Source organism: Phalacrocorax aristotelis, chromosome 2 (assembly GCF_949628215.1).
Source record: "Phalacrocorax aristotelis chromosome 2, bGulAri2.1, whole genome shotgun sequence".
NCBI lineage: Eukaryota > Metazoa > Chordata > Aves > Suliformes > Phalacrocoracidae > Phalacrocorax > Phalacrocorax aristotelis.
This window is the reverse complement of record NC_134277.1, coordinates 154,956,466-154,979,786: the sequence shown is the minus strand read 5'-3', so window position 1 is coordinate 154,979,786 and position 23,321 is coordinate 154,956,466. Positions and strand designations below refer to the sequence as shown.

At 45.9% G+C, this 23,321-nt stretch overlaps 1 protein-coding gene across 5 annotated transcripts in view; it reads right to left on the bottom strand.

The window, feature by feature from the left end:
- ZHX2 (zinc fingers and homeoboxes 2) overlaps positions 1-23,321 on the bottom strand; it is an 84,580-nt gene that overhangs the window by 45,489 nt on the left and 15,770 nt on the right. For 2 of the 5 annotated variants that reach the window (XM_075085713.1, XM_075085712.1), the window contains exons 2-3: positions 7,953-8,010; positions 7,435-7,506 (exon numbers count right to left, since the gene is read on the bottom strand). The exons of 1 other annotated variant lie outside the window; for it this stretch is intronic. The gene's annotated coding sequence lies outside the window, so the exon portion shown is untranslated. The remainder of the gene's footprint in view (positions 1-7,434; positions 7,507-7,952; positions 8,011-23,321) is intronic. 2 more of the 5 variants (XM_075085715.1, XM_075085714.1) reach the window with 1 other exon arrangement.

The window sequence follows — 23,321 nt, the reverse complement described above, 5'->3', positions numbered from 1 at the left end:
TGCACCGGCAATGCCAGCTCCATCCATCTGCTTGTCAGCTTCCCCCACAACAGTCACCGCCTGTCCCTCCACGCTGCCCCTCCAGTACGGCGGGACCTCCTGCCATCCTTCTGCAAAGCCCATCCCAGCTGCTGCCTTGCAAGCCTCATGGAGACCCACATTTGCTATGAAACCAGACAAATATGATTTCTGCAGTACGTTTCAGTTCCTTACTGGTAGGAAATAGAAAGGATTCCTTCCCAGACCTCTCAGGAGCCAGCAGCTGACCCAGGTGACTGTGAGCATGTGCTGCTCTGTGCTCATCACTATCCACCTAGAGACCCTGCTCCCACCACAGCTCCTTGGACTCCTTGAGGCTGCCATCAGCTACCACAGGGGTTTAAACAGAGACCAAAGAAACTTAGCATACCAAGAAGCATGGAATACAACTCAGAAGGACGCTTTCAAGAACCACCTAACACACCTGTGCTGTTTGCTATCACTATAACTTTGGTTGCAACAGTACACCTCCAGCACAAACAGAAAGGAAAGACTTAGCTCTCTTCCTAGCTTGCTAGAAGAGCTCAGGAAAATCTTTTGCACCTCAGTTTACATGCCTGGGGACTGGGTTTGCATCTCCCTCTGCGCTGTTCAATCCTGGAAACCCATCAGTGAGCAACGTGTGACAGAGATTAGCTGTGCTGCTTTGGAAGGGGAACCCCATACTACAAGATCAGAGCAGCATAACGAGTGAGGACATCCTACCGCCTGGGACACTGTTACTAAATGTGTATAGACGACCTTTCGTGCAGGATGGCACTTCTCTTGCCTAATTTCCCCCACCTAATTTATAGCTCAGAGTGACTGGGGAGAGACGGGCAGCTCTGAGGGTTACACCTGCGACCCACCTCAAACACCTGTCCTAAAGCGGGGTGAAGCATCTCTGCAAACACCACAGCCTCTCAATTGATCCCAGAAGTGGTTAGGCAGCTACTACAAAATAACTGCTTAACTCATAGGCAGCTGGGGCGAAACACATCCTAGTCCATCTCTCCAGGTCTACCTTTCTGCATTTATAAGATAGGATAACAGCACCATCCCAGCCTCTGGGAGAGCAAGAGGCCAAGCACGTCAATCCCAGGGACTTGAGAGACACCATGATGATACATAATGGAGGTACATACAATTTCAGACCCCTTGGCATGAGTCAAAACACTCAACAGTCTTGCCCTCCCCTCAGGAAATAAAGGTGCTATCTTCCAAGTAAGGTTTCAGTACAATATTAAGGGATGCAATGTGAACAGAGACAAAGTGTGTGATACTGAAGTTAATCACAGAAAAAGGGGGCTGGGAGGGAATCCCACGAGAGCAACACATTTATTTCATTATTATATCACAGATGACATTAAGTATCCACTGAGTCCCTCAAGGCAGAATTCTTGCATAAAAAGCATCCCCATTTACCAAGCATGATAGAACCTGCAACTGTTCTATAAATAAAGGGTATTTACAAAGAGAGCTGTTAAATATTTATTTTTCTCTGGAGACGGAGTTCTCTGTTCATTTATCTCCGCTGCAGAATCATTTGGTATCAGGGAGCAGAGGAGCTTACCTAAAAAAAGACTAGGAACCAGTCCAGAGCCTGATCCGGACACAGCACCAGCCTCCTCTACAAGCTGGTGAGGGAAAAGCATCCAACCTGACACAGAGGGAACATGAAGCAAACAAAATGGGGATGATCTCATCCGGCAGGCAAAGGTAGAAGAAGGAATGCCAGCGACAAAGCAACGATTAATAAACGCTATCATACTGCTCCGTCCTTACAGAGCTGGCTTGGCACTATACATTAAAGAAGTGACAACCTTCAATTGTGACGAGTAACTGCAGATTTGCATTACATTTGCTTAGTGTCTTGGGAACAAGCATACATTTCTCATAACTAATGAATTAGTGATTTTTTTTTTTCCTTTTTAGATTTTTTTTGGGGGGGAGGGATGGGAGCTGACAGCTGGGGGGGGGGGGAGAATCAACCAAAAAAACGTGGCTCTGAAATACACTTCACTGCTAACCCTTTGTAGTAGCAATTGTAATAGCTCTTACTCCAGCTTGCCAAAAGCTGAGTTTTAATTAAATATTAAAAAGCTATTTGTTAAAATAACGTTGCCATAGCAACTAGAGAAAGCTAAAATACCCTGGCGTTACTGACTCACAGCATATTAATCAACTACCAGCTATTATATAATGAGCACCCCTCTGCAAGCACCCGCGGGAGCTACAGCACCGAACGCCTGAGCCCGCAGCCCCCCGAGCCGGGCAGCGCTTGCTGCCAGACTCTGCCCTCTGTGCACTTGCTGCCTGCCCCTGGCTCAGGCAGGGTTGGGTGGTTATCCAGGCTCAGCCCAGGAATCACGTGCCCAAATATTTCGGGGAAGCCACGCCGGAGCGCTCGGGATCAGTATAGCATCATGGGGGCACGAAGGGGGATGGTGCAGGGCTAGGGAAGTTTTGGCGAGGGGCGCGAGGACGGCAGCTCCCCACGTGCCTCCTTCCCAGCGAGCCCTGACCACCCACCTCCAGTGCTCGTCTTACAAATTTGGCGCTCGCATCAGATCTATTTCTGTAAAAAAATTTTTTCAAATTATTGGAATTATTTCTTGCAGCAGGTGCCTTCCTACCATCAGGCCAACTGTGCAAAACTCCAAAGGAGCAGAGATCAAACTTTGCAAGGGCAAACCCGCTCTGCTGCTCATACAAAATAGCTTATTTTACAGACAAAAAAACAACACCCAAAAAACAAACCACAAAAACTGCCAACAACCCTGCCCCCCAACCACACCTCATTCCCAACCATGCTGAAGAAACCCTTCTATGCTCTCTGTCCATGCACCGCGACAATGGCAACCTCAGCCATCCTGCAGTCAAAGCCACCTGACCCACAGCTGCTGCTGGCACTTGCTGCCAGCCCTTGGGAGGCTTTCCCTGGGGACACAGCTTGTGTTAGAGGCAGTGGGACTTCTCCCATTGCCTTTGTCCATGCCGTGGCATCACCGCGTGATCTACAATGACAGGAATGGTTGTAGGAGGAAGTCTAGTGGTTGAAGTCCAGAGCAACATTGGCATGGGGGAAGAGGACTGGGAGGGAGAAGTGCAGCTGCGTTGCTCAGATGGAGTTGGGGACAAGCTTCCTCCCCCTCAACGACTCAAGTTTGTGCTTGTAACACCCCCCCCCCCTTTTTTTTTTAAAATGGAAAATAAATACTTAACCGTGTAGTTATTAACTGAAAGGAATGTGATGAATATTACAGCATTTGTATGCCAGCTTCAGTTTCCTGCTGCTTTGTTTGGGTGTCACAGGCTGTGACTATGACAACCACAAGCAGTTATTGGACTGATGTCATTTGTGACATCATGCTTAATGGAAAAAGAAAAGAAAGAAGAGACACTACCAAAAAATAAGACAACTGGAACAAAACCTGCTTTTGCTTCTTCAAGCATCATCAGCTCCTCTCTGCGGAGTAAGGTCCCGAAGGACTACCATGCTGGTGCTGCTGGAGAGCCAGGCAGCAGCAACCCCATCCTTACTGAAGCCTGGGCAGCACTGAGCACTTTGGAAAACCTGCCCTCTCCCCTCCCCCCAGCTGCACGATGAACTGTGAGTTTGCAGTCACACAGAAGAAATCTCCTCACCCCTTCCCGGCTGGGAATCACCAGCACGATCCAAAGCCTAAGCCTGGCTTCCAGGTCTGAGACAAAGGCAGCAATGGAGGGTTTTGGCTAAACCTTACCTCTACTGACTAAGTTTCTCCTGCTCTCCAACCAACTTCTCCTCCCCATCTCTATTCTCCACTTATAATAGTATTTTCTCCCCCTTCTTAAAAATAAACCGCAGTCTACGCAACATTTCCAGACAGTCACCTGACCAACCATGGGGGAAACGTGCACTGATCTTGTGAGAAGTGCACTGTTTAGAGAGTTGGCTTTTCTGGTGACAAGTACAAGTCATGGTTTCAGCCTTCGAGGGCTGCCCCCGCTGGAGCCAAGCCTCCCACCCCATGTAAGAGCGAGGAGGCAGCACCACTGCTCCATTTCGCAAAGCCCATGACCATACATAGCGCTGGCACTCACAGGACATGCTGCTCTCAGAGCCTATCTTTGCTTTGATAGAAAATGTTTGCAGATTCACTCCTCAAGCTCCAAGTAACAAACAAACAAAAAAACAAACCCCAAAACAAAAAAAAAAACCAACAACCATCCCCACCAAAACCCCAAGCCCCTGAGGCCCCCAAAACCCATCTAAATCTCACCTGGCAGACAACAGTCCACTGCAATAAGTATCTCCTTTACAGTTTACACATCAGAAGCCTTGACAGAAACCAATTAATTTTTCCAAGTTAGTTTTCCCCAAGTTTTTCCAGCACAAATGAAAAGTGCTTCTCTGCCCTCGGTGCTCTCCTGCTCGATGTGCTGTGCTGCCGCAGCCTGCCCCAGGCACCCCCGAGGTCCCACCTGATCTGCAGCCAACCCACCGACCTGTCCTCACACACAGCACCCTGGGGTGGGAGAGCACCCACACCACCATGATGCAGCTGAAGACGTTTCTCCTCAAGTGCATACAACCTGAAGGAAACCCTCTGCCTGCATCCTCCCAGGGCTTGGTCCCGCACGAAGAGATGGCTCTGCCTTGCACTGCCCAGAAAACAAAACCCCATCAGGGAATCTTGCCCATTAAAATTAAAAAAAAAAAAAAAAAAAAAAAAGAGAGAGAGAGAGAGAGAGAGAGTGTATTGCTGTTAAATAGCAGAAAAGAGATGCTGCTTTACAAAGGGGAGGTGGATTAAGTCATAACAGGTGAAGCAACCACCTCTTGCAGTTCCCTGCCCTGCCTCTTCTTCCTCATCAATGTCCCCAAGCCCACTGGAAATGGCAGGAGCTCCCCAAACCAACAACATCCCTGACCGCTCGTAACACAGCACATCAGCACTCGGTCTAGGCAGGCTCCCTCTGCATGGGTGTCAGCCAGAGCCACCCCGAACCACTGTAGCATCCCGCACTGCCACCCCTCGCAGCGGACAGTGCCTCTGGAAGCAGCCATGGGTAAGTTTCACCTTCTGGGTGCTGGGGGGCAAATGGAAAAAGGGAAAAGGCAAAGCAGCCTCCTCACCCCTCTATCCATTAAATCTCTCACTGGACACACCTAGTCCTGAAGCATTTTGCAGGACAATACCAGAAGGGGATGCAGAGAACAGACGTACAGCATTGCCCTGCTGCAGTCATCTCGTGCTCCCCCGTCCTCACTTGGGCTTCTGCCATGCAGCCAGCGCAGTAGGAGACAGGTAAATGGGAATTTACGGTCTCCTTTCACTGCTGAGCAACAACGACAACTTGCTGCAATAATTGCAGAGCCACCTGAGACCATACACAAGTTACCTGAGCAGCTTCCGAGCAGCCTGCTCTTGTTTTCTCTCTCACCCTCGTAACACAGCTATGACGTATCAGAGGCACCCGCAGACTGCATGCTGCCCTCAGCATCGCTGCTCTGCCTTGACTTAACAACACAGACAACATCTACCTGGGACTAGCAGTTCACCTTTGAAGAGCAGGACCAGGTCCCTTTGTTTTTTCCTCTTGTGCTTTTGTGGAAGTAACCACTACGGGGGTGCATTAGGACACAGATTCATTAGGACCACAGAAACACTTTCCAAATTTAAATGCTCTCTACTTTAACAGAAAAAAAAAAAAAGCAAGCTTTGCTTTGAGATGAGCAAAGAATGTTTCTAGTGTATGGATATACTTTGAGAGACACAATATTTACACATAGCATCTTACCGCTGAATTTTCTTCACCTAAACCAGTATCACTCTGGAGTCAATACAACTGTGAAAAAACAGAGGCCAGAGCCCATCCTGTACAGAGTTTTGTAAGTGACTAACAAAAAGTAAACCTCACAGCTCAATTAGCAGGTCTTGTGTGACAGTTTAAACACCAAGGAGTTAGGAGAAAACGTTTGTGATTCAAAGGGAGAATATAATCTATGTACCTTACTGAGGGAGGATCAATACAGAACCATCATAATTTCACATCCCTTTTCTCCCAGTAACTGTGCTCGCTGCCAGTATCCTTGACAAAAGGCTGGAAGTAGGATTCCCTACTCAGGTTTTTTTCTTACCAGATTCTGAATGCTTGTTAGGTATTTATTAAGGATTTTTTTACCACAACTTCACCAAACACTGATGGACTTGGTTTCTCTCCTGTTAACAAAACATAGCCCTTCTTTTTTCACACTGATTTCAATTTGGGGTTTTATTCTGCTCTAGCCCAAATAGACTTGTGTTGCTGTAACAGAAAACAGGCTGTAAGCCACTGAAATAAAAATGGAAACAAAACTCTGCTGATTTCCAAGTAACCACAAATTTCTATCACCAGAGAACATGGTGAAAATGGGACAGGAGTTGAGCTGATTTTAAAAACCTCAAACCCCCCCCCCCCCCATTCAACCCCTCTGCTAAGAAAATTTACTTACAGAAAAGCAATGAAACTCACAGTAATGGCATCCAAACCCCCAGTCCAAATTTTGGCCCTGTTATCCAGCCCAGGGGAGCTGCCCCAGGAGCCCACACTGTGCCAGGCACCCAGGCAGGGGCTCCAGTAGGGGCTTGTCAAGGCTGATCTGGTGCAGCCCCTGCTAATCCACCTGGAGAGCTGCGAACTAGCCACAGCTGCTGGGAAATCACAGCCCGGACCCTTTAGCAATACATAGGGAAAGGCTATAGGGAAGCTGCTCCCTGAATATATATTTTATATATACACACACAAATATATATATGTATAAAAGCTCCTGGCTGAGCTGCTTTGGAGCAAGGGAGGGAAGCCAAACATGCAGGTGTCTCCCTTGGTGTAAAAGTTCCTCCAAAGTTATTTTACCAGATCAGGGAAGAGGTCAATATTGGATAGTTTTCTGTTTCAATGACAGGGCTCAGGTACCATGCACACACACAAAAACAACCTCACAGCAAATCTGTGCTCTTCTCCCCTTTTGAAAGATGCAGACTTTCTGCCTGAGGATAGCCTTGCCTCAACTCTCCAGTAAGATTTTGTCTTTCAATGGCTGGTAGAGCTTGGAAACAACAAACAAGCTTCAGATGGTGTTAATGGTCCATTCTGCTGACCATATTCTCAGTTAAATGCATTCATGTGGTTCGTATCTGCAGTGAGATAATTATTCAGCCTATGTGGTAATACAATGCTGACTTTATTTTGTGGGTTGCAAAGAGGTGCCAAAGGCACACAACTGGTTCCAGAAGACTGGATTTGCTTGCTGTAAATATTTCTTAAAGTGTCTTTAAAAAAAAAAAAACAACACACCAAAACAACCCTTAAAAAAATCTTCCTTCTGTTTGAGCAAGCTGGGGTTTCTCATTTAAAGGAAAATAGGAAAAAAAACCAACCCATACTCACAGCACTGCATTTCTTACATCCTGGGAATCTCAGTATTTATACCTCTCTGAAGGCGAGCAGAACTTCTGATACCTACAAAAGAGGGAAAAGCTATGTAAGTCAGGGGGGGAAAAAAAAGGAGAAAATAGCATCCATCCCTTCCACTCTATAACTGACAATTTAGTTATTTCGCCAGCACCCGGGAATGCTGACTGACAGGAAATTCAGCAATTCCCTTTTCCACTGACCACCCCTGACAGACACAGAATTTGAAAGACCTGGTGCTCCAGCTCTGTTACAGTAACACAACGAATGTTGGGGCCTCTTGGGGAAAAAAAATTCCACATTTCTTAGGCCAAGCAGACAGTGGAAAGCACTCACACACTGGTGTCCAAAGATACCGCTGCTGTGGTTTGGACTGGAAATACCCACAAAACATCTGTTGCAGCAGACACATACCAGAACAAGCCCTGTTTGGCTACTGGGATCTTCGACAAAATGCCATCAAAAGTGCCTTTCTCCTCCTTAAAGGGACTCACCTGCTGCGTCCCAAAGCTAAAGTCGGCTTTCCTCATTTTTGCCTTTGTTTTTTTTCCCCTAAAGAAATGGAAGAGGAAGATTAGCTTCAGCAGCTGCAAGAGCTGAACTGATACAAAAAATTTCCCCTTTGGTAGTGGCTATGCACGTGTGCATATACACACCTGAGAAACATCATGCCTGCAGGCCTGCAAAGAACAGGTAAATAGAAAATAAAAGGTCATAGGACTGCTCTGAGTAAAAGAAATACATGCAGCAAAACACCCTGCTAGTCCCTCAAGAAAAGAGGTAGAAGCTTATCGACTGCTTCAGCAGCACCAAGACCACAACCTGCATTTTCAGCTCCAGCTGAAGTACTTGAGTTTGAAACTTCACGCTCTTGTTATCTGGCCCGAGGAAGGTCAGCTGGCAAACCCCAAAGAAATCACTCAGTCTTTTGCTCCTTCCCAGAAGGTTAGGAAGATATTTTTTTCGCTTCTTTTCAAAGGAAGATATGACTTGATTTCTTGAAAGAGCATGATGGCTACTGGAGAAGCCGGGAGGCCAGGAGCTGTTACACAACCAAAACCATTTTTTTAAGAGCTTAGAATAGAAAAAGCTGCATGTTTATTCATAGATAAAAGGGAAGCTGCTTCCCGCTTTGCTCCATCTCTGAGTAAGGCTTTTTTGCTAGTTTCACTGACTTGTAAAAGAGAAATAAACATACAGGATATGCAGATTTTGTGCTATTTACACCTCCACCCCTTTTTGGACTCAGCAGGCTGCCTTCTGCTGCCCTTCCTCCCTCTTTTGGGTCAAATTCCCCATTCTCCCATCGAAGGCTGCAAGCCCGGGGCTGAGCAGTTTCTGTACTTAATGGGTTTAGTCCAGTTACCTTACACCAAATACACTATCTGAAATCTTATATTTTTAGTGCTGTGTCCAATGCACAAAAGTGGCCCTACATCTTGGCAAAAAGGACCAAAACCACTGCTATGAATAAAACACTTTTAATGAACAAGAAAATTATCTATAGTTCAACACAGCCTTGTCTTTCCCCAGTCTCTAACCTCTACCTAGAAAGTTAATTAAAATAAATACATATGTATGGTGCCATTGCTTCTTAGGACTGTATAATGAGCCTCACAATTTTTGGTGCTTTTCCTAAAGACTCAGCTGGTGAAATTTCTGCGAGGATCCCCACTTTAGGAAACACAAAGCAGGAAGAAATCTCCAGGGTTATTAAATCCAGTCCCTTGCTGTTGTACTTATACTGCAACAATCCTCTCCAGAAAGTATGCAAAAAGTTTCTACCCCTCCTGGCTATGAGAATATGATTTGGGTTTAATGTAACAGATCAGAAACAAGTTGGTAATACATATATACATATATATACACATACATATTTCAGATCTTTTAAACAATTTCATGGTTCTGGGAGATCTGCCACTGCCTTTGAAAGCCTGGAGTTAGGCAATAATGAAATGAAGGAGTTACAAACACAAACAGAAATGCCAGATTTTTTGCAACAGGTAGGAAATTACTAATGAAAAGAAAACTGATCTTGCCCAAGTTTGTTCATCCTGAGCATCCCTGCACGGGCAGCTCTTGAGCAGCCTCCCATGGGGACATGCTTACTCCAAGCCAGCTCAAGGCAGGGGATGCATCTCTCCTTGGCATGACAGCATTGCTTCCCTGAAATGCACCACAAGTCCGGGACCAGGCAGATTGAGAGCAGACCTTTCCACTCCATAGGAGCGCATTCATGCAGGTGTCCGGTCCCCACCTACATGAGCCATGCCACGTATATACCCACACAGTCATGGACAGGAGCTGGGGAGATTTGTATCTGCTGGCTCCACGCGGTGTCCTGGTGAGTACACGTACAAAACAGGTGACAGTGATTTATGAGTTACCACACACCGTCTGGTTCACAGGAATTGCCTGTGTCTGTGTGTACGTAGCCCACAGCACACAGAGGATAACTCCAGCTACTCCAGCCATCCTTCATTCTCCACCCACCGAGCAGAAGACTCAGCCACCAGCTGCTTCATTATTCTAGATACTTTCCAAAAAAAGTAACATCTTATGGCAAAACAAAACAAAAACATTTACAAAATACTTTTTTAAAATATGTAACTTGATAAACACCAGCACTCCGCATGGTTTCTGCAACTCAAACACTACCACAGCAACCACCTGAAAATGGGATTATTTTGCTTTGCTTGCCATGAAACTTCTTGCAAAAAACAGATCATCAGGATATCTTTAGTGAGCTAAAATGAAAATCTTGAGCTGCTGTTAGGGCAGGGAAGAGAAATAACGGTACTTTTTAGATGCTTGACAGAAAAGTTCCTTTGAGACTCTCTCAACCTACGGAAATGATCAATTTTGCAAAAGAACATTTTACAGAGAGAAATGGAGTTGGGAGCCCTGAAAGCACTTGTTTTCCCTAGCTGTGCTTGAGATGAAGAAAAATAAAACCCAAGCTCCTCCCAACCTCTTTTCCTGAAAGATGCCCACTTGGTGGCTTAAATCCTGCTGCCAGTCAGCCGAAAGCACCGGCGTGGAGCAGGTCATGCCTGTAATGCCAACCCCCTACAGCCCCATGAGGCTTTGGTGCTTCCCCCGCCACTGCTGGCGACCCACCCCCATTGCCCAACTTCCCCAATGCCCAGAATGTGGTGGGACAGGAAATAATAGGTTGGGGCCACTTTTCCTTCATCAACCCAGTGACCCCGGGATGCTGCTTTCCTCTTCTGCTGGCTTACTGAGGCAGGAATACAGCGAGGCTGCAGTGCAGGCTCGTCCGAACTCCTCAATCCTCAGCGTTTCTATTGTACCAGGCATTTATTAACTTCTCCCTCTAGCTTATACCTAGATTTCCCTGAAAACTACCATGATCAAAATTACCACCTTAGAGATCTGAATTACTTCTAACGCTAGACTAGAAGTGCCTTCTATTGAATTAAATATGCACAGCTGTGTCAGAAATGGGGGTTTTGCAGCCTGTAGATTGCAGCCTGTTATGGCATGATCAGCAGATACAAGCATTCCTGAAAGTCGTCTGTATCCACATGCTGGGACTCCCAGTTACCCTGCTATATCCCAAACACCCCAACAGCTCCCGGTTGCTGGTCCAGCCCTCATTAAACATTCACCAAACCTGGCAGACTTCAGTGCAAGGGAGTAACATGCTCACGAGCATCCTTCACTTCAACACATTTCTACGAAGCCAATAAAATTAACCTATCCTTGCCCCCATCTCTAAGACAAACGCATAAAACACAATCCAGAATTTCCATCAAATACCTAAATACTCAGTGAAAATGCCATTAAAAAATTCCGAAGTGCTCTGTGTAAGTCTCTGTGTAAGCACATACACACACCCTGAGTGGACAGTGATACTTGGAGAGTCCCAGGGATATTCCCTGCACCTCCCCATCCCCAGCGGTCTTACCCCTACCGAACTCGGCGCTCAGCCACCTTTCTCCAGCCTTCTGAATGAAGCCAGAACAGAGACGGCTATTTCCACCCCACAGCAGCTGCTGACAGCAGCCCTGGCACTCCCTGGGAAAACCACTGGCTGATGTGGAAAACACAGGGAAACAGACAAAAAGAGGGAGACCAGGGGCTCTGCAGCCTCTGAAAATATGATGGTTGGAAGAAGGGGAGGCCAGGATCAGGAAAGCTGCCTGCAGCTCCTGGTGCTGCACAGGCAATGTAGAAAGCTCCTGCCAAGGGCTGTCTTCTCCACCTCAGCAGTGTGAAAACTGCTCACATGAGGTCTTAATCCATGCCACACCATTTGCAGGTACCTGCAAGCAGAAACTGTCCCAGGGAGTCACTCCACAGCCACGGCATGCTGCAGCTCTGCAGCCTTCGCTTCCTCCAGGTCAGCAGATGGCTGAGCCAGGCAGCCCGGGCAGCCACCGAAGCCACCTTCACCCGATCGCTGCTCACAGGGGACTGCTCTGACCCCTTGGCTGCAGGCTGTTCAGGGCTGAAATGTGCCCATCCATATTTTTCCCTTGAAGCCAGTAAGAGGACGGCAGCAGCCATGGCTGGCCTTGGCTGCAAGGTGGGGCAGGGGCTGACGAGTGCCCTGGCCTGGCTTTCCTGGCACTGGACAGACAGACCGACCGTGACTCTGCCACTTCTCATCTTAGTGCTTTCTTAAAAAACATGCAAACAAACAACAACATTATGGCCCCTCCCCACGTCCCAAGGACAGGGGGGTGATCCCCCATGTCTCTGCTCAGGCCAAACAAGCCTTCCTGTACCTCACTTTCCGTTGTTAAGCCTAGTTCATCAGGAACCAGAGCAGTGAACCAAAATGAAAGAGAATGGGGAAGCATTGCTCAAAGCAGATTTTATTTACTTTTCAACACATCCCCCAGCTGCGGATGTCAGCACAGAGAAAGGTATATTACTTTCTTTCCTATCTCCTTAACTGTTCCTAGTTTCCTTCAACAAATCAAAGTGTTTTCTTGAAGGGTGAGAAATCTCAGCCTCGTACACTATTTTAAATTGGCAGCAAGGGCTTTAAAGCAGGAGAAGAATGTTCGATTGCATAAGAAAATTCAATCAGAGAGAGAGTGATGTCCTGTAGGGTTCTAGCCAACAGAAAGTTCATCATTAATTTATTTGGCTTTTAGTAGAGTTAAACTATTTCACATTATTCCTCTTAAACCTTGCATTTCAGACTGTCACCCTCTGGTTATTTACCTACTTGCCCATAGTAATACACATGTTGGGAAGCAGTTGTCAGACCCTCCTCTGCCAGAACCATGATTGATAACTGTTTTCCAAAACAGCAGTTGCTACAGTAGCACTGTTATAGGACACTTTTGCGGCCCAACGTATGTACAGCAATAACTTTTATTTTTAAACAACTGAGCTGTGGACTGTTCATCTGCTCATTAATTTTCAACACCATGGGCTGTCCAGCCTGTGTTCAGATCCATCCAGGTGTAATCATTTAACTTTGCTGAGGAGACAGGGCGTATGTTGTACACAGGGGACCCAGACAAGAATCACACGTTCCTTCCTCTCCCACCCCCAAACACCCAAGCTCATAACAACAGCAGTGCTATAGAGGAAAAGACCAACAGAATGAGAGAACTGAAGCAAACACAACACAAAAACATGCTAACTCATATCAGTCCCCATGGTCTAAATGCATGTGCCAATTTGGAAAGGATGGGGGTCATCATTTGAGACTTCCTGTAAGAGCTATCCCGCAGGCAGGTACAGCAATGATGTGAGCAGCAGCCCACCAGCATCACTTCACATCACCTAGACTGCAGCCAGAAATATCACTAGCTATTTTCACTGCTTAGATCCGCTGTCAGTGTGACACAATTTAAAGCCTCCCAGTACCGCTGTTAGGTTTGGCCCGGTCTCTCCAGTTTCAGCCTGATTTCCTTACCACATGACACAGTCCAACAGCAGATACTCTTTTCTCTTGCTCTTAATTCATTCCCTCTTTTGTTTCCCTCAACCCCCAAGCTGAAAAGAAAAAAAAACAATTTAAAAGGAAAAAAAAAAAAAAGACTGATCAAGGCCAGCCAGTGGCTACATTTTGCTGTTATAAAAATAAATACAAGAGGAAGGGGTTTCCCTTTTCCAGCTGTTTAGACCATTCCTAATTTTGGCTGTAAGCACTGACGTGTTTGCAAATTCCTGCCAAACACAGCAGCCGTCAGTGCAAAAGTGGTACAAGAAAAGAAATGAGCACAGGGTATAAATATAAAGCAAGAAATCACTTCACTCCATTCAAATAAAGGTGCTTGTGCTCCATTTGCTCTTGAAGACCAGTGCTGTTAGATGTTATTGAGTCGCTTATTTCCAGTAAGAGGGTCCATGTGTCTGTATCTGGAAAGTTAAGTGAGATGCACCTGGGTCAGCAGCCCCTACATTTGTGCCAGGCGACCTACTTTCAGCTACAAGGAATCAAGAGGCCACAAAGAGACCATAGGAAAGGTTGCCTGGAATCCCCCGTGTGTTGCTATATGGCCCTGCTTGGTGCTGAGCTTGATGCGCTCTCCATACTGCAAACTCCCGGAGCAGCCCCTCTGAGGCGAGCATCTCCGGAGGCACATGTCTGCCTGTGGCACTTGCTCCCCGGCTGCACAGCCCCAGCGCCAGCACTTCGGTCCCCACCGTGCTCCAGCAAATGCAGCCAACGGGGAAGTCTGCGTACAACAAGCACTGAAAAACAGCATCCAACCCCAAGGACTGGAAAAGCATGCGGAAATCCCCATGAAGCAGCTGCTTTTATAGGTTTTTCTCCCTGTCCTGAGGATAACCAGCACAGCCTGGGCACTGCATCTGCTTATTCTGTTAAGAATCGGTAACTCTGGGCCCATCCTTCCCCTCCAGCTAGACTTTAACTTTTTTTAAGGCCGACGATAGAAAGGGATGGAACGAAATTTTCTCCTTACAGCCTGCCAGTCTCATGGTCCCACAAATTTGTCCTATCAATTTATCACCTTCACTGCAGTGATGCATGCATTGAACATTGATTTGTTATGCCTCCAGGTCCACGGCCCTAAAGAGCATGCGATGTTTTTGGAAGCCGAAGAAACACAGGTTCAGACACTGAATGTCTGATTCCCGCAGATCTAAGTGCTGTATTTGAATCAAATTAAGATTTGGATCCTACTTACACTGGAATACATCTGTAGCAGCAAATGCTTTTTACAGCTTTCGACCTGATTCAGGATCCAGGGCGTAATTACATTTCTGAGAGTGAATCCTGGCACTATTTGGATACACCCTTGCCACTCACTTTAGTAGGAGCAGGTTTGAAACAAGGAAGATGAAGTGCAATTCACGTCCTACTGTGAAGAGCTGTTCAGGAGAAATGCACTTTCACCCTTTAAAAATCAGACAAAACCAGACTTCATACAGAATTTATCCTATCCTTCCGCATAACCAGCAACATGACATTAATTTCTTCCATCTCATGATATATTTAATGAGGGGGGAAAAAAAGGTACACGTGCACACCCTTTCTCCAGTGCTCCTCGTTATTCTTCCAGAACAATTCTTCAAAGCTGCTGAGATCACTGTATGTTACCTCCTTTTTAAAGGATCAGATACATTGCATCAAAAAGCATGCAGGAAAAGTTCTAGGGCATGAAACCAATTTTTGCGCGCTTTTATCTGGGTCAGTTTTTCTATTGATTCTGCAAATACCCTATACATTTTTTTTAAAGCTAAGTTTTTTTTTTTTCCAGTTTAAAAAGAAGAAAAAGAGAACATCAGAACTTAAGTCAAACATCCACCTGAGCCAAGCATTAGTTTTGTTGGGAGATTCCAAATCAAAAAGGTAGCTTTTTTATATAATAAAGTCTAACCGACAGTGCAGGAGCATCTGGGTTGATTTCTAAATTCAGTAAATGCCCTCTCCCCATACTGCTTCTGTTTTTATTAAATACTATTTAACGTCTTTCCTGTTAGGTGTACAAAACTGAGACAGCTGACAACATCTAGGAAAGCTAACGTGAGACAAACACATTAAGAACACTCACACACACATTTTACCATTAATTCATCCCTCCCTTTCTCTGCCCCTCTGCCAAGTTTTCCTCCACGGTTATGAACTATTTGGCACAGCTTCCAGCTTTGCTTTATGTCGTTTCATCAACCCCAATGTGTGTCTTGAGGTGCTCTGAAATAGAAATAAAAAGTAAGAACTGCCCTCAGGTGACAAATGGTTGGATCCTGGTTTTTAGGAGGAGGTGACTTGCTGCAGACATCTTAAAGGTCTCATATAAACTTCGTCTATACACACAGGTGGGAAGTGGAGAAAAGACACTTCCAGGAGGATGCTTACCAACAGCTGACAGTTTGTAGTAGGAGAGACTCAGAAAATTTGCTTGCAACTTCAGATGACAGCAGAAAAAAATATATGAAGTGGTTGGCAATTTTGATTAACTTTTGGTGAAAACAAAGATCTAATGAACCAGCTCTCAAGTGCTTTTCCAGGATGGAGTCCTTTTAATTCTGAGAGATGCTTTTTGCACATTTTGATGGTGGTGTGATGCTGGGAATACCAACACATTGCCCAAGAGCATGAGTAGCAAGAGTGCTTCTGCTGGAAGGTGGGCACCCACTTCAGCGAGACCTCGTTTCACAGGGACCCGGGCACATGGCAAGTGGGGCTGTTTGCACATGCCCTTCTGAGTCAGAGCTCAAGAGGGGTCTGACTAAGCTGAGCATTTCATTCCTGGCTCTGGGATGTCCATCTGGCATCAAGATCCAGAGGATTGTCAGGACAGACCCCTCAGCTTTTTTGTATTCCGTTTTCCAAGTCTGGGGAGCTGGGGTGGAAAGATGAGCAATCATTTACACCACACCAGTTGTGTAACACAAACAAAACACCCAGCTTAGCAGCTTAATGATTTCTGATATGCAAATGATTATGCCCCAACATTTTCTCGCCATGATTTTACCCAATTAAGCCTTGTCTTCATTAGGGACGCCGTGCTAGTCCTGCGCTAGGCTGCTGGATGCTGCCTCCAGTGTTGCACATCTATAACCAAAGAGCCAGCGACAAGTGAGCTGCCCTCACCGCAGGGCTGGAGGTCCCCTTGCCCAAGGGTGACCCTCCTTCTAGCGCCCCATCATGCCGTACTTGATCCACAGCTGAAGTGTAGCTCTTAATACACTTCTAATTGCAAGAATTATTGCTTTATTACACCCCAACTTCTCTCTTCCCCCATGCATTAACTGGTTGCTCAGAGCTTTGCAACCTTCCAAAGAAAATGCCCTGAAAAATAAAACTGCTGAGGCTCATGTTAAATAGGGAAATGAAAATGCATTGCTAGCTACCCTGAAAAACTAGGCCAGGCTTCTCTCGACCAAATCTCCAGGTATCTCTAAGGCAGTAACAGTTGGCACGATTCTTAAAATACGCACAGGCTGATTAAAGGCTGGCATACTGCGCTTGCTACACTTAAAGCATTAGCGGTGAATTTTAAAATCAGACAGACACGATGATTTTTGAAAGAAACCTTCTCCAAAGGCAGGGCTGCTCACTGAACCTCCTCCCTGGCTTGCTCTCCCACCTCAAAACACACCAAGAGGTCACCTTGGGAAAGCCAGAGGTACCAAAGTTGGTACCAAGAGAGGTACCAACACCTTGTATGTTGGTCCAAATTCAAACCAGTGGCTGTTTCAGCGTTGAAGCAGGGTTGCAAACCTCAACTTTCCAGGGCTCCTGCCCACCAGCCGCCATTCTGCTCCTTCCCCAGGGGCTGGGCCGCGGCACCAGCCTTGGTGGGAGATGTGGCGCAGACAGCAGAGGGGAAAGTGGAGGGCTGAGCAGGGACAACTGGCCGATGGACCTCCCTGCCAGAGGCAACTGCAGAGCAGATTTTAACACAAACACATATCCCACCTTAACAGGACACTTCCCCTGGGAGAATGTTTTGGGTTTTTTCCCCCCGTGTGCCACATCCCAGGCCCTCTCCTTCATCTGCTCCCCTCACATTGAAAAAGCTTCATTAGCGGAGAGGAGCTGAGCTCTGTCTGCCCTCCTCGCTCTGGTTAGTCACTGTAAAAAGCAGGACTGAGTGATCAGCAAGTACCTTCCCCTCCTCCCTCTCACATCAGGGGGAAATGAGGGCTGCGTTTGTTCAGCTGCCTTCCCCAAGTATCAGAGCAACCCCCGCCATAATGAATTTAATATGGGAAGTGTTTTCATTCTCTTACTATGGATGAGGTAAAGCAAGACTGACAGTTTGTATTTATTTACGTTATTTCAATTTAAATTCAGGCTGCGGCTTCACAAGATTGCAAATCTGGCTTTGTCGCACCCAGTACTCAACTGAGACCACTGTGTCCCAGCAGTGCAAAGCACTGCCTGGCTACGACCCCCTGGCAGACCCCAGCTGCTGGGCAAACGGTGCCCCCAGCAGTGTATCACCCCTGCAAGTGCGGGTGGCTGCCATCTCTGTACCGGCCTGAGGGCTGCGGCTCTGCAATGCCTGTGGGAGCCAGGTGGGCTCCAGCTCCCATCGCCACTGGGTCACCCTGTACTGCCACTAGCTCCGCATCCTTGGATGTGCATTTCAGCCTGCTTACTAACACCTCTTAATTTAAATATTTAGGTCACTTTGCAATAGATTTAGATGCTTTTGTGTCTGTGCTCTTGCATGTAGACTTCAATAAACAGGTTCTGGCCACCCGTCCCATGGCAGGCTGTAATACGTGGGGCAGTTTACCCTCTTCAACAGAGCCATCAGGCAAACGGGTTAATGTATGAACGTGCTGAACCTGAATGACTCTCTCAAACTGGATTCAGAGATTACTACAGGCAAATATAGTCAGAAGTCACCAGAGAAAGTGACTGGTAATGCTCAGATTTATACAGAACCATAGAATCATAGAGTAGTTTGGGTTGGAAGGGACCTTTAATGGTCATCTAGTGCACACCAACATACAGACAACCTCTCAGTGAGGGAAACAGTGACTCTGAAATATCTCATATAGAGCAAGGTAAGTAAACACCTTTAAATAAAGCTCAGCAACCCTCCAAATCCAGGCAGGGCAGTTACGGCTCTCTTTAGCCTGACCTTCGTGTATCTTCAAAGCGGTCTGTGAAATAGGTTGTAACTTTGCCATCCAATTTCTTTCCTTTGTGACACTTTATGACAACTTCCAAATAATGGGAAGCAGCACAACAGCATCAGCCAGAACATCCTCCACTGTCCAAAGGCAAACTGCATAGTGTGAATTTAATTTGTATTTATATGCTTGCATTTTCCAGATTAAAAGTGTGGTCTAAGCAAAAACCTCAGCCAGTGTCTCCACTGACTTCATCCAAATTCAGCCATGAGCTTCCACATGTCCAAATGAAACAATCAGGACCCCACTTGGGCCCCGAAATCCCTTTTGTTTAGAGCACTCTGCCTTACAAGGAGCTCTGTAACGCTCCATTCAAAGATGAACAGTGCTCCGAAATTTTATTCTTGATGGAAGCTGTATTTAAAATGTTTTTCTACTGTCCTCAGTGGTGTTTCACATTCTGCATGTGTAACAAAGCAGACACTGTTTGCAAGAAGCTATAAATCCTGACTGCACAAAACTACCCTAAATCTAGAGCATCTACAGACCAAATCTGACCCCTAGAATCAAGATGCTCAAATCTCCTCTGCTGCTAAAATAAAGGCAGAATTTGATCCTGAAAGCTTAAGGCTGCTCCTCAGTTTGCAGCAGAGCCTAACTGATAATCTCTCAAGTTTCTAGTCTGCACCTCAAATAGCCATGTCAAGTCATACAATCAGCAAGAAGCAGCCAAGGCAGGGTTTTATTGTCAGGGAATGTAAACAAATACAAGGCAGTGCTGCTCATCTATCTCAGGTTGGTGCATATAATTTTAATTAAAGCATTTATGTAAATACAGATGCAAATTAGGTTCAGTATAGCATCTGGCAAATTGCTATCAGAGCCCTGAGGCTACTGGCAAATTATCAACATGAGCTTTCATGATGTGAAGGTACCAAATCTAGTCTTGGTCCAGACGCTGTATATTTTATTTGGCTTAAATTGGCAGTAAAGCACCATATTGGTACATACATGAGAAGTTAAATAGTCGTCCATTTGAAAAAGAGCTCTTAGGAGGTAAACCAACATCACTAAAATCTGTCCTTTAGACAGTCTATGTCTAGCAAGGAAAAAAACCTTTTTGCATTTCTGCAACACCTATCAAAGGAACCCAAAGCGCCTCTGAAATGTTAATTAATCCATACTATCCCCAAGGGAGATCTATTTTAAAGATGGTTTTATGGAGCCTGCACTCGTCTCATTTGCCAAAGGCTCGCAGGAGGGAAAGCCACGACTGAATCTGGACCTAGGAGCCTTGATTCCCTGCTCCTCCACATTCTCATCACAAGACCTCCTTCCCCAAAAATCTCAAGAACTCGCTCACACCGAAGAGGTGTGAACCTCTTCGGCCTACATGTCACTGCCTCAACGCAGTGTTAACTTCAAAACCTTGTTAAAACTGCAAAGGCGATTACATGACAAGAAAAATAAGGGAAAGCAAATCACAAGGGGAGAAAAAAAACACGACTTCTGAAATCTGAAGGACTCTTTAGATCATGCTGAAAGGATCTTATCTTTGGGAAATGAAAAGGTACGACCAAGACAATATTCACAGCAATATCAGCATTAACTTCTGCTGATTATTTTTCCCCTCAAGGTGCACTTCCATCTTTAGGGTCTTGCAAGTGGAGATCAATTCCCCTTCTTTCAGAACCCTCCATTAAGACCAATGCTTGGAAAGAGGCAGTAACTCCTAAGGCTTAAGAGCATACTTAACTTGATCAACATCAGTGATGCTTAAGCACATGCTGAACATTTTCGCTGCAATACCCTTGCAAATTTCCCAGGGTATGAATTTCCCACCGGCACTGAATGAAGTGAAATCACATTTCCAATTTATTCAGAATAGATGCAGAAGTTGGCTGGAAACAATTGTTACTACTGGTGACGAAGAACAGGAGAAGGAAATGCAGTAAAGTTTAGAGTCACACGGGTACATTCACAGCGTGACAGAACGTGACACGTACATGACATATCATTCCTATGACAACATTGTTTGGAAGGCATGCAAAACAAGTGCTTTGTAAGCATATGGTCACATACAGGCCCCTTCCTGTGCTCAAAATTAAAAACAAAACAGAGGGACAAGAGCTAAAAGCATCAAGCCACAGACTGGCGTGTTTGCATTCCTTTGCCCTGATATCAGTTATAATGACTGCATATTAATTTAAACGCTTTGCTTATTGGCTTGCTTATTTTATTTGTCCTTAGCATTTTGCTTCCAAAAAACCCCCCCAATAAACAGGTAAAAATACAAAAGTGTTGCTTTTGAATGTTGGGATGCTGGTGTGAATTCCTACAGTAATGGTGAGTTCCCGGCTGCAGGGAGAGTGTGGAAGAGGGGGAACAGGGAATGGAGATATAATTAAGGACATTACACTGAGGTCCCATCTCCTGGGATCTACTGGAACAGGCTAAACATGACAGCTTCATGCCCTGGGAAGCTGGGCATCCCTGCTCTCCATAGCTATGAAGAGAACTGTCACAAATATGTAGGAAACTTGCTAGAGAGCAGTAACATTTCAGGCTCAGCTCCTCCATAGCATGCTTGCATCTTAACTGTACCCTGCTCTAGCAAAATCATTTTCTGGGTCCCCTTTGCAGGATGAAAAAATGCAAAGTTTCACTGGAGGGGAGGGGAAGACTGTTACAAAAGATGAGACACTTCCCATTCTTATTTTGGGAGAAAATCAAGCCAAAATCACAGCCTTCCAATGCACTTGTTTCAAGTCAGAACCCACATTCCTCCTGGAGGCCAAGTTGGCGATCTTGATGCTTTCTTGTTGATAATCACATCTCAATAGACTTTTATCTGATCTGAGACTTAATTGGGCAATTCCAATAGACTGAAAGATTGCACTAGTTTTGCCAAAGGCAATAAGTAACTTTAAACATACAAGCAAATAGAAAAATACAGACCTGCAGGTCTGACGTGGTCTTTGCCATCCGTTGCACTCAGCTGGCACATTCTTAGGGTCCCGTTTGGAAACTGGTGCATCCTACACTGCACTGAGAAGCCGAACTATTGAGATAGCAACACATAACCCAGGGACACTGGTGCACCAAAGGAAAAGGAGAGGTAAGAGGATACGGTCCTAGCCAGGCTATGGGAGAGGAGGTTTTAATCCTCTGCCCAAACTTGTGTAAATAATTTTTATTCCTCAGTACTTCTGCACCTAATTCTTGTGACAAAACTTTTCTTTATGACTGGTACGGAAAATATGCAATCAGATACCAAGTGCTTGTATTTTAAGAGAGATGGGATTAAATAAGCACTGATAAACTGGCTCTCTCCTCTGCTTCTCCAGTGAGGCTGGGGATGACCTTGAGGTGGTTTTCCCAAGCAAGGAAATGTGTAACTCTAAAAGGCTGGGGAGGAAGAGAGGAGCTGTATTTCACCAAAGGACCTGCAGCAGCAGTGTAACAACTTACACTCTTGAAAGGAGCGAAGGATTAAAACTTGGTGTGGAAAGACAGAGTAGGTGGTAAAAAGCCAACAGACTTATCTGTCTTCTGAGACTCGATGGGTGAAGCTGTGCTAGGAAGGAAAAAGGTTGCTCTGCCCAAGAGGTAAAGTTGTGCCTTGATTCCTCTGTCTGCATATTTTTCCACTTTTTATTTTTGGATCTTGCAACATTATCCAGCATTAGATGGCACATAGCTAGAATAACTGCTGCCGTGCCCTGCTCCAGAGCATGAGGGGAACACCAGACCCTCCCTGCAAAGAATGATGATGAGAGAGGACCTGCAACATTAAAAATGCATCTTTCACCTCTTTTTTACTGAGGAGGATCTGAAAACACTCCTTTAAAAATTTACAGGAACTAAGACCCCAGAAGCCAGAAGCACTCCAGCAGCAGATGAACACGCACATAACCTTGTCAAAAAGCTACAGGGCAGATTGGGCTATGGCAGCAAAGCCCTGTTCTACAAGAGCCCAGCACAACTCCCTCGAAGGCTGGAGAAAGGGCGGCTTCCCCAGGGTACGCACACCGTGCCTCAGGGCTGTGCCAGCACAGCCGTGTCACTCGGGAATCACACCTCTCCATGCTTTTTGGCCTGTATAGCTTTGCTGGCAGAAGTCTGTCGTGTAGGCATGGCTTAACCCCAAGCTATTTTCAGAAGGCAAGACGTGAGCTAACTTCCCAGCATACATTGCAACCTGCGTTGTAATACAAAATTCAGCCTTTGTGCCTTTGCGCACAGAGCTGCTTAGGCCACTGGAGGCGGGGACCATGGGATGCTGTCAAGTAAGTGTTAAGATGCCAATGCCATGAAATAAAAGGTTTTATAAAAAGCCTGACAGCAAGGTTTTCATTGATATGCAAACTCTAGAGGAGTGCTGTTTTGGGAGAGGATTTGGCTCCCAGGGTGGAGCTGTAATGCTCATGGCTTACACACTCCCCTGGAGCACTGGTGGCTTTGGCCCCGTCATGTCATGTTAGTGCAGAAGGACCCAACTACATGAGCACAGCAGTTGCAAGGCAACTTTGCACTCCTTAAGCCAAGGCAAGCATGAGACATAAACAGCATCAGTGGGAAGAATGATAAACCAGCACACCTCAAATGATGATTAAAATCTTCTGAAAAGACCAAGTTTAGCAGGTCTTGCAGGACAGCTTCATCCCAGACTCAACCAGACTCCATGTTATTTGACCAGCTGACCTGTTCCCCCATTTCTACCCATGAACTATACGGCTGGGTTTGCCCTTTCTTAATTGTAGGCTTAGATAGCATTCTCCTGAGTCAGAATTTACCATGGACCAAAGTGGCTG